Consider the following 12,498-nt stretch of genomic DNA (forward strand, 5'->3'; position numbering starts at 1 on the left):
TTTGTGAAAATGTCTGCTAGTTGCTCTTCAGAACGTGTGTGTGCCAACCATATGTCTCTGCAGTTCACCTTTTCCCAAACAAAATGACAATCCACCTCTATAGGCTTTGTTTGCTCGTGAAACGCTGGATTGCTAGAAATATGAATAGCAGACTGATTATCACAACATAGAGTAGATGATCTAGTCATAGGTAGTCCAATCTCAACTAACAATATACAAACCCATTGAAGTTCACCTATAACATTAGCCGTTGCACGATACTTGGTCTCTATACTAGATTGAAAAATAATAGACTGCTTTTTACTTTTCCATGATACAAGATAACCACCAAGGAAGACACAATATCCCAAAGTAGACCGGCAATCTATAAGGCAACCAGCCCATTCTGCATTAGAATATCCGGTCACCTCCAAAGACTCAACATAAGAATAACTAGCTATATAAAGATGACCTCGATTAGGGAACACAAGTCCTTGATCTGGAGCTTCTTTCAAATACCGAACTATTCGTAGAATGGCTTGCCAATGGGTAGTACAAGGAGAGCTCATACATTGACTCATCACACTAAAAATGAAATATTTGAACGAGTAAGGGCAAGATATTTAACTTGCCTACTAACCGGCAATACTTCTCTAGATCATGAAGAAGTTCTCCGTGTTCATTATCAAGCCTCACTCCAAGGTCTATAAATGTATCACCAAGCTTAGCACCATGTAAGCCAACCTCCTTAAGAATGTCAAGAGTATACTTTCGCTACGAGAGAGCAATACTGATATTGGCATAGGCAACTTCATTGTAAGCCAACTAACAAATGAAATATCTGAACAAGTAAGGGTAAGATATTTAACTTACCTACTAACTGGCGATACTCCTCTAGATCATGAAGAAGTTCTCCGTGTTCATTATTAAGCCTCACTTCGGGGTCTATAGGTGTGTCACTAGGCTTAGTACTAGGTAAGCCAACCTCCTTAAGAATGTCAAGAGTATACTTTTGCTGGGAGAGAGCAATACTAACATTGGCATAGGCAATTTCGATGCTAAGAAAATATTGAAGACGACCTAAGACTTTATTGTTAAAATCCTTATGTAGAAACTATTTGAGTCATTGTATACCTTCAACACCACTTGCTGTAACAATGATATCATCAACATAGACAACAAGAATAATACATCCTTTTGAACATGACATACTAAGTACTGAGTGATCCACACCGCACCGATGCATACCAAAAGTGATAACTGCATTCCTGAAGCGGCCAAACCAAGCACAATAAGATTGCTTAAGTGCATAAAGATTTTTTCGCAACCCTCACACCTTTTCTCCCTTAGCAACAAACCCGGGTGGTTCCTCCATGTATACTTCCTCGTGAAGATCACCATGAAAAAAATGCATTTTTGACATGAAGCTGGTAAAGAGTCCACTGAGACCATGCAGCCACGGAAATAACAATACGAATAGAAAGAATTTTGGTTACAAGAGAAAAGTCTCATCATAGTCAATACCATATTTCCTTTTGGCACAAGACGTGCTTTTAAGCGCTCAACTGAACCATTTAGATTGCTGTTAACAACAATTACCCAGCGACAACCCCTAATTATTTATTAACCGGCAATGGAACCAGCTCCTAAGTCTTATTATGATGTAATGCAGTCGTCTCGTCCTCCTCCAACCTGGATGGACCAAAGCCTCCTGCACACTACTCAGCACAGATGCAGATGCAAGGGATGACACAAAGGCGGACCTCTGAGGGATTAAGTTATGATAAGATACAAAATGAGAAAGAGGATACCGATACCTTGTATGCTGAGCAATAGGAGAATTGACAAGTGATGGTGGAAGAGGATCAGAAGCATGGACTGGAGATGGTGGTGGAATGCTCGCTGGTAGAGATATACAACCCTAAATATAGCGAGAACCACATGTATAACCTGAAGAGAAGTTGATGCTGGTGATCCTAGATTCGGTGAAGCATCATTACAAGTAACAATCGGTGGCTCCAATTGAGACATAGGTGGGAGGATGGTAGTATATCCATGGTTAATGGTGCTTGAGGATGATCATCGCCAAAAAATGCTTGATCCTTAAAGAAAGTCACATCAATAGAAATATACTCCCGACGATGAGTTGGATTATGATAGACATACTCTTTTTGAGTAAAGGAGTAACCCACGAATATACATTTTTCATCACAAGGTGATAATTTGTCCAATCCAGGAGATAAAGAATGAACAAAACAAACACATCCAAAAATTTGAGAATGAACAGACCACGAAGGACGATCGGAATGAAGAATAGCATAAGGAATAGCTCCTTTCAACATAGAAGCTGGAAGACAATTAATAAGGTGACATGCTATAAGAAGAGCATAGCTTCGGAAGGACTTAAGCATATGAGTGTGAATAACAAATGTGCATTTAGCAACTCCATTTTGTTGCAGAGTGTGAGCACAATATTCTGATGTAAAATATCATGAGATTCAAAAAATGGAATGAAGGCAAAAGAAGCGAAGTATTCATGAGCATTGTTTATATGCAAACAATTAGCAAAATAATCATTATGAGTACGAACTTTGTTATAAAACCGGCAAAAAGAATGAAAAACTTCAGTTCGATCTTTTATTAAATATAACCAAGTTGTATGAGTATAATCATCAATAAAGGTGATAAAACAACGAAGACCAAATGAAGACCCTCAACTAAGACCCCACATCAAAGTGAACTAACTCGGATGATTGGGAAGCATGACACAAAACACGAGGGGAAAAAGACAGGATGATGTTTATCCAACCGACAAATTTCACAATTAAACCGAAAACCCGAACTAAACATAAAAGGAAAACGTCTGAGTACGCCTACTAATGGGTGACCAAGGCGACAATGTAATTGATATGGATCATCCAGGGCTTTATTCTGAACTGTTGTAGTAGCATCAATAATATCGGGGTCCAGGATGTACAATCCACCAACCTCACGCCCACCACCTATTCGGCATCCAATCTTTCGATCTTGAAGAATATACGAAGATGAAGAAAAGATAATATCACAATTAAGAATACGAGTAATAGAACTGACATATAATAAATTGTAAAGGAATCGTGGATTATGGAAAATAGAAGGTAAGGAGACAGAGGAACTCAATGATACACACCATGTACCAATTACCTTGAATTGAGAACCACATGCTAAAGTGAATGACATAGAAGGAACAGACAAGGTGGATGTAAAAATATAAGAATCACATGTCATATTATTTGTCAGTACTAAAACAGACAAGTAGAATCATTGTGCTATACCAAAGTAGTAGTAGGTGTAAGGCCCCAACCTCTCGACCCCACCTGTTGTAATACCGCATTGTAAGGCTCCGGCCCCTCGATCCTCCTGCTCCGATACCAACTCGGCTAAGGGGTCGTCCTTACTCGCTTAGTTACATGTTCTATTTTAATATTATACTATATAATAGTACAAAGGTGCGGAAGATTGAAATAAAAATACTATAAGTGCATGTAAAAACACCCGGGTGGGCACGATGCCTAAAGGGTTAAGGCTTTATTCAGAGGGTTCCTCAACTTGTAGCAGGGGTACACATCAATTATGTTCACATAAGTACATGTAGTCAAATAGCTAATTAATTACAATCGCCATTTTGCCTTCAACCACAATTCATCAAAAATACAAATTCGCTATCCGAAACTCCCACTTCTATGCCCTTCGATCATCTTTGCCCCTTGTTGCCATCTTTGCCAACTATCTAATTTGAAAATGGAGGCGAAGCTCAGCAAGCAAAACCTCTAGCCAAATGACAAACGAGGATTAGACAAAACAACATGCACCACCAACGGATATCAAAAGCACCCACCTAAAGGTCACGGTTAGTCGGTACCCCTTTGGAATCGACATTCGAACTACCAAACTTCACCAATCACTCCCTCAAGGCCCACCGCCAACCGCCGTCTTGGCTCAATCCTTATCTCACGTTCCTATCGACAACGACTCAAGTACTTCGTCCAAAATTTCAGATCCTTTGGAACCACATCAATGTACTTGGGCGAGCAAGACCAAATAAGCAGAACAAATGAGGTAATTGAACCCTTTTTCCACCTTAAGCTCACGGTTAAAACACCCATTCGTGGGCCCCAAATTCAATTCCACACAAATTAGTTGCAATCCAAACAATCTATTCACATATCTCAATTACCTAAAATCCAAAGTCGCTACACAAGAGATGGATCATTCGTATGCAAGCATTCTCCCTTCCATGCACACAAAACTCTCTCGATTCATACCCATTTTCGAACCAACATAAAGCACCCCAACGAACAACAATTGAAAAGATTAGTGGTTATGGTACAGGAGTCACTTGTTGAGCTTTGGCTCACCCTTGTTGTTCTAACCATTTTCAAATTAGTTAGTCGGCAAAGATAGCAATAATGAGCAAAAATGGTCGAAGGGAAAAAAAGTGGGAGTATTGGATAGAGACTTTGTCTTTTTGAATTAAGTGCAGTTAAAGGAAAAATGGCTATTGTAATTAATTAGCTATTTGACCGCATGTACATATGTGAATATAATTTATGTGCACGCTTGTTACAAGTTGAAGAACCCTATGAATAAGGCCGTAACCCTTTAGGCGTCATGCCTACCTGGTTATTTTTACATGCACTTGAACTAGTTTTATTTCAATCTTTCGCATGCACCTCTATACTATTATATACTATAATATTAAAATAGAATGCGTAATTGAGCGAGTAAGGACAACCCCTCAACCGAGTTGGTATTAGAGCGGGAGGATCGAGGGGCCAGATCCCGACAACATGGTATCGGAGCAATGGGGTCGAGAGGCCGGAGTCACGTAAGGTGGTATCAGAGTAGTGGGATTCGGGAGCGGGGTCCTCACAATACGACCAAATACAACACTACTCGCACTATGTCAAGTTTACCATACCCTGTCCGGAGGAGGGTCCAGGTGAAAGACTCCAAGGTTCAGTATCAATATAAGCATGTAAACCCCGCCGCTCAAGATAGAGATCGTAACAATAATTAATAGTATACCTAGAAAGCCGACAATGAGTACAAAAATGGTTTCTACGGCCTCCTCTAGAAGTATTATTATCGACACCATGAGTGACACATCAGCCTCGAAAACCATGATCATGACCATGGTAAGAATTGTTAGAATTTCAATGTCCACAACCATTAGTATGACCATGAGTCCTTTGACCTCCACGAGCCACCATAGTATTATTGTTTGACATTGTTGAAGTCTTGGGATTGGAAGTGTAGTGAGAAGCTTGAGAATAGACTTCTTCTATGGAAGGAAGAGTGTACTAAGAAGTAATCTATTGTCGAAGGGCACTGTGATATGGACCAAGACCACGTAGACAAAGCATAATCATCATATCTGCTTCTTGTTACTGCATCCGAGTAAACGTCGCAGTAGGTGAGAAATAAGACTTAAGGCGTTGATACAAAGACGTAAAACAAGCAAAATATTACGCCAACCCAGCATCGCTAATTTTGGCGTCAAATAAAGCCTCCTACATATCATAAAATCAACTCATATTATTCTATCCGGAATACAATAAAGCACATTTTATCTATACCTCATGGGCTATCGCACAATCCATGAAAAGATAGCAAATACATTCAGCTATACTTGCCCATAAAAGTGTACGCAAAGTAGCATCAACAACTTCAATTCTTCTAAACAAGCTGAATCTTCATTTGGTTTTTCTTCAAGCCATCTAGGCTGGCGATTGGAATAAATAAAGGTTGAAAGAGCCATTGTCCAAGAAGGATAATTGGTACTATCCAACTTGACCAAGGTATTGTGTAAACCTGTCATACTATAATATGGACCAAAAGATCTTGAACTCGAAGAAGCACTAGCACGGAACGACCCCAAAGCAATAAATGGAGAACTTAATGAACCAGTAGACATCACCACAAACCACTACACACTAGGAACTTAACTCATATGCAATCAAGTAAAACACACCGCTTACTATATCACTTCTTCAAGTATGCACAAATATCACTTCAAATTCGGATACAACATTCACACTTCCAACACCACAGAACACCAAAATCAGCACCATATTCAACGATCTCAGCAACCACACCAAATTCATTCCCACTAATCACCAATTCAGCCAAAAACATCATCAAATTCAATTCATTCCCACTTCTAACACTAAGATTCATCAATATATCACTAAAAAGCCAAAAAAAGAAAATGTAACTTACTTCCATAGATCACTAAGATTCACTTCCACAAATCACTAAATTCAATAAACCCAATAAACACACTATTCATTCAACCCACACAACAGCAAGCCTTAAAAACTCTCCTGAAGTACAACCATTCGTGAGGAATCAATACATGGAGAGGTCTAAGGCGAGCAAATCATGTTCAACAACACTAATTTCTAGGTTTTGTGACCTAGATGACTTTTAGTAACACCGGTGGGTAGTGCGGGACCCTGGGTTAAAGTTGCTTGGTTTAGGCGACGCTAGCTGAGGTCATTGAGACCTAGAAGAGGTCGCCGAGAGGTTGCCGGGAGCTGGACGAGGTCGCTAGGAGCTGGCTAAGGTCGTCGAGACTTGGGCAACACTGGACGAGGTCACCGGGACCTGGTCGGCGCTGGGTGAGGTCATCGGGATATCACCGGGACCTGGGTGAGGTCACCGGAGCCTAGTTAACGCCAATCTTGAGTCGCCAATGAGATATATAGTGGTTGGTTACGGATGATTGGTGGTTGTCGATGTGAGTGTTAATACTAGGGTTTAGGTTTTAATTTTGGGCTCTGATACCATGTTATTGATAAAAAATTGGGCTATAATACCATGTTATTGATAAAAAAATATGTAAGTACTACTTTTGATCTCAAAAATAAAACAATTGCTCTTGTATCGATAACATGGTATCGGAGTCCAAAATTATAACCTAAACCCTAGAATTAACACTCATTATCAATAACCACAAACCATCACGTTCGACCGCCGCCGCACTATAAATCTCGTCGGCGAGCCTAGATCTCGGGTCGCCTAGACCAAGCGACTCCAAATCGGACCTTAGCCGGGAGTCGCCCAAGCCGGGTAACCTCGGACGGGCATCGCCTAGGCCCGACGAACTTGGCTAGCGTCGCCTGACGTCGCCCGGGACTAGCAACCCTAGATTCGGCGCCGCTTGAAGTCACCCAAGTCCCGATGACCCCGGATCTATTATTCCCTTGGCTAACAAGCTAAGCTTTGGTGCCGTCAAAGGTTATCTAGCCCGAAGAGCCTAGAAATCAACATCATCCAGTGGCAGTTCTTCGTGAATGGTAGTCGATTTCTAAGGCTCAATTATTATGTACGATTATGTAGGTTATTTTAGGAGTATGGTAGTAAGTTGCTATTAATGCTGTTATCCGATATTACGAAGGGCTGAATGGTGTTTTAAATTGTGCGAATAGTATTTTGAGTTTGGTGTGGCTGAATTGGAGTTGTTGAATTAGTGTGGTGTGAATTTGGAGAGTGGAATTTGAACCCATGCCCTTTCGAAATTTAGAGTGAGATGCTTGGTTATTGAAGGTTCGAAAGTAATTTGTGAAGTTGAATTTGCTGTTTTCAATGGTAGGTGGTATGTATGGTATTTGATTACACGCGAGTAATGTTCTTAGTGATACTTTGATGTGAATTTTCCTTTTGATTAGTGGTTTGTGGAGATATCTATTGATTCATTAGGTTCTCCGTCTATTGTTTCGGGGGTGGTTACCCCTAGTGCTCCTTCGAGTTCGGGATCTTTTGGTCCCTATCATAGTATGATAGGTTTACACAATACCTTGGTCAAGTTGGATGGTACTAATTGTCCTTCTTGGTCAATGGCCCTTTCGACCTTTATTTATGGTAATCGTTAGTCTAGATAACTTGAAGAAGACCCCCCGAAGATTCGGGCAATCTAGAAGAATGGAAGTTTGTTGATGCTACTTTGCATTCTTTGTTACAAGGAAGTAAGATTGAATCCGTTCGCCATCTTTTCATGGATTGTGCGACAGCTCGTCAAGTATGGACAAAGTGTGCTTTACTATATTTTGGACAGGATAATATGAGTCGAGTTTGTAATATGTGAGAGCCTTTATTTGAAGCCAAAATTGATGATGCTAGGTTAGCAAAATATTATGCTCATTTTGCGTCTTTGTATCAGCATCTCAAGTCTTATTTCCCATCGGCTACCATGGTTACTCGGATGCAACAACGCAAAATGGACATGACATACCATACTCTTTCTCCGAGGTCTTGGTCCAGATCACAATGTCCCGCAACAACAAATTATCTCTCAAAGCACTCTCCCTTCCATTGAAGAAGCGTAGTCTCGGTCTACTCGTTACACTTTTAATCCCAAGACTTCAGCAATGTCGGATAATAGTACTATGGTAGCTCGTGGAGATGAAGGGACTCGTGGTCGTATTAATGGTCATGGATAATGGAATTGTGATAGTTCTTGCTGTGATCGTGGTCATGGTTTTCAAAGCCGAGGTGTTATTCATGGTGTTAGTAATAATGCTTCTAGAGGAGTTCGAGGTGGTGGTTGAGGGAACCGCTTTTGTACTCATTGCCAACTTTTTTGGCATACTATATATTATTGTTATGACCTCCACCCCGAGCTACGGGGCCTACATGCCTCTATTGATCTCGAGCCTATGACTCTTTTACCTGGATCCTCTTCTAGACAGGCTACATTGAACTTGACTCATGCAGAATATGATGAGCTGGTTAGAGCATGACAGGGTGCGAGTGGTGTTGTCTCTAGTCCTACTGCTACTTTAGCACGGTATAATGATCCTACCTGTTTACTATCCAGTACAACTGCTCCTCATCCTTGGATTATTGATTCAGGTGTCACTCATCATACTACTAGTGATTCTTGTCTTCTCACATCCACCTCATATGTTCCTTCTATGTTAGTTATTTTAGCATATGGTTCTCGATCCAAACTAACTAGTGCAAATTGTGTATCATTGAGTTCCTCTGTCTCCTTACCATTTGTTTATCATATTCCACACTTTCCTTACAATCTATTATCTATTAGTTCTATTACTTGTGGTCTTCACTGCGATATTATCTTTTCTTCATCTTCATATGTTCTTCAGGATCGGAAGGCTGAACACCGCATAGGTTTTGGGTGTAAGGTTGGTGAATTGTACATCCTGGACCTTGAGATTATCTTAGCAGATGGTTCTCGATCTAAACTAACTAGTGCAAATTGTGTATCATTGAGTTCCTCTGTCTCCTTACCATTTGTTTATCATATTCCACACTTTCCTTACAATCTATTATCCGTCGGTTCTATTACTTGTGGTCTTCACTGCGATATTATCTTTTCTTCGTCTTCATGTGTTCTTTAGGATCGGAAGGCTGGACGCCGCATAGGTTTTGGGTGTAAGGTTGGTGAATTGTACATCTTGGACCTTGAGATTATTGCTATTGCTACAACAATTCAGAATAAAGCTGTGGATGATTCTTATCGATTACATCGTTGCCTTGGTCACCCATCAGAAAGCATACTCCAATGTTTTCCTTTTATGTCTAGTTCAGGTTTTCGGTTTTATTGTGAAATCTATTAGTTGGGTAAACACCATCGTGTGTCTTTTTCCCCTCGTCTTTCGAGTCATGCTTCCCAACCAATCAAGTTAGTTCACTCTGATGTGTAGGGTCCTAGTCGAGAGTCGGTCATTTTCATTGATGATTGTACTTGTACAACTTGGTTATATTTAATAAAAGATTGTACTTGAAGTTTTTCATTCTTTTCCCGACTTTATAATGATGTCCATACTCCGTATAATTATTTTGTTAAGTGTTTGTGTATAGACAATGCTCATAAATATTTTTTTTCTTGTACTTTCACTCCCTTTCTTGAGCTCATGGTATTTTACATCGGAGCTCTTGTGCTCACACTACTCAACAAAGTGGAGTTGCTGAAAGTACAAACCATCATTTGTTGGATGTTGCACGTTGTTTACTTCTTCACACTCATATGCCTAAGTCCTTCTAGAGCTATGCTCTTCTTATAGCATGTCATCTTATTAGTCGTCTTCCATCCTCCATGTTGAAAGGAGCTATCCCTTATACTCTTCTTCATCCCGATCGTCCTTTGTAGTCTATTAGTTCTCTTATTGTTGGATGTTTGTTTTGTTCATTCTTTGTCCCATGAGTTGGATAAGTTATCACCCCGTGCTGAAAAATGTATATTTGTTGGTTACTTCCGTGCTCAAAAGGGGTATGTCTATTATAGTCCTACTCGTCGTCGGGAATATATTTCTGCTGATGTGACTTTCTTTGAGGATCAAGCATTTTTTGGTGATGTTCATCCTCGGGTACCATTAACCATGGATCTTCTGCCACCATCCGCACCTATGTCTCGGTTGGAGTCACCGTTTGTTCCTTCTAATAATGCTCGCCCGGATCCGGAATCGCTAGCACAAATTCCTCTTTAGGTTTTTACATGTGGTCCTCGACACCAACGAGCATCCCACCACTACCACATCGGGTCTAAGCTTCTGATCCTCTTCCACCGTCTCCCGTCGGTCCTATTACTCACCATACTCGATCTCGGTATCCTCTTTCTCATTTTGTTTCTTATCAGAACTTCAGCCCGCAGATTTTTTTGTGTCATCCCTTGCATATGTGTCTGTCTTGATTAGTGTGTAGGAAGCTTTAGCCTACCCGCTTGGGCTCATGCTATGGAGGAGGAGAGGCTGCATTACATCATAATAAAACTTGGGAGTTGGTTCCATTGCCAACTAATAAACAATTGGTGGGTTGTCGCTGGGTCTTTGTTGCCAAACAACATCCATATGGTTCGGTTGAGCGTTTAAAAGCGCGTCTTGTGGCAAAGGCTATACTCAAACATATGGTATTGACTATGATGAGACTGTTTCTCCGTTGGCCAAAATTCCTTCCATCCACATTATTGTTTCCTTGGCTACTTAGTCTCGGTGGACTATTCGTCGACTTGATGTCAAGAATACATTCTTTCATGGTGATCTTCACGAGGAAGTATATATGGAGTAACCGCTTGAATTTGTTGCTTATAGGGAGAAGGTATATCAATTGCAAAAAGCTCTTTATGGATTTAAGCAATTTCCTTAGGCTTGGTTTGATCGCTTCGGTGATGCGGTTATCACACTTGGCATGCATCGGTGCGGTGTGGATCACTCAGTATTTAGCATGTCATATTCAAAAGGGTGTGTTATTCTTATTGCCTATGCTAATGATATCATTATCATGGTAAGTGATGTTGAAGGTATACAACAACTCAAGCAATTTCTACATAAGGAGTTTAACACTAAAGACTTAGGTCGTCTTCTATATTTTCTTGGCATCAAAGTTGCCTATGTTAATGACAGTATTGCTCTCTCCCAGCGAAAGTATACTATTGACATTCTTAATGAGGTTGGCTTACATGATGCTAAGCCTGGGGACGCACCTATGGATACTGGAGTGAGACTTGATAATGAACACGGAGAACTTCATGATTCAAAAGAGTATCATCGGTTAGTAGCCAAGTTGAATTATCTTACCATTACTTGTCCAAATATATCATTTGATGTTAGTGTGGTGAGTCAATTTATGAGCTCTCCTCATACTACTCATTGTCAAGTCACTCTACAAATTGTTCGGTATCTGAAGGAAGCTTCTGGTCAAGGGCTTGTGTTCCATAATCGGGGTCATCTTCGTATAGCTGGTTATTCTAACCTTGAGTCTTTGAAGGTGACAGGACATTCTGATGTAGATTGGGTTGGTTGCCCTATGGATCGCTGATTTACTTCGGGATACTGTATCTTCCTTGGTGGTAATCTTGTGTTGTGGAAAAGTAAGAAGCGATCTGTGATTTCTCGCTCTAGTGCAAAGGCCGAGTATCGTGCTATGGCTAATGTTGCAGGTGAACTTCAATGGGTTCGTAATTTATTAGTTGAGATTGTATTGCTCTTGACCGGATCATCTACTCTTTATTGTGATAATCAGTATGTTATTCATATTACTAGCAATTCGGTGTTTCATGAGCAAATGAAGCATATAGAGGGGGATTGTCATTTTGTTCGGGAAAAGGTGAACTGTGGGAACATAAGGTTGGTGCATACACATTCTAAAGAACTACTAGCAGACATTTTCACAAAGCCTCTTCGATATGGATGAGTTTCATATATTTGTCATAAGTTAGGCATGTTTGATATTTGTGCTCCAACTTGAGGGGGAATGTTAGGTTTATTACTTTAGAATATTAGCAAGTTGAAGCTAAATATGTAATTGTACTAGGCTGAACCCTAAGCCTATGAGTATTTATTTTGATCTCAGAAATAAAGTAATCATTCTTTTATCAATAACATAAAGTAATAAACCCAACAATAAGAAATAGAAGAAACTTCTTTTCTTATTTGAAATCAACACAAATCATAAAAATTTATGCAAAGCCACCAAGGCTAGTTAAGAGGCATCGTGCAACAGTACACTAATTTTCCA

The 12,498-nt window shown here is 40.2% G+C and overlaps 1 pseudogene; it reads right to left on the reverse strand.

Annotated features, from left to right (window-relative positions):
- LOC125313648 overlaps window positions 1-12,498 on the reverse strand; it is a 52,328-nt pseudogene that overhangs the window by 15,730 nt on the left and 24,100 nt on the right.

This window comes from Rhodamnia argentea, chromosome 2 (assembly GCF_020921035.1).
Source record: "Rhodamnia argentea isolate NSW1041297 chromosome 2, ASM2092103v1, whole genome shotgun sequence".
Taxonomy (NCBI): domain Eukaryota; kingdom Viridiplantae; phylum Streptophyta; class Magnoliopsida; order Myrtales; family Myrtaceae; genus Rhodamnia; species Rhodamnia argentea.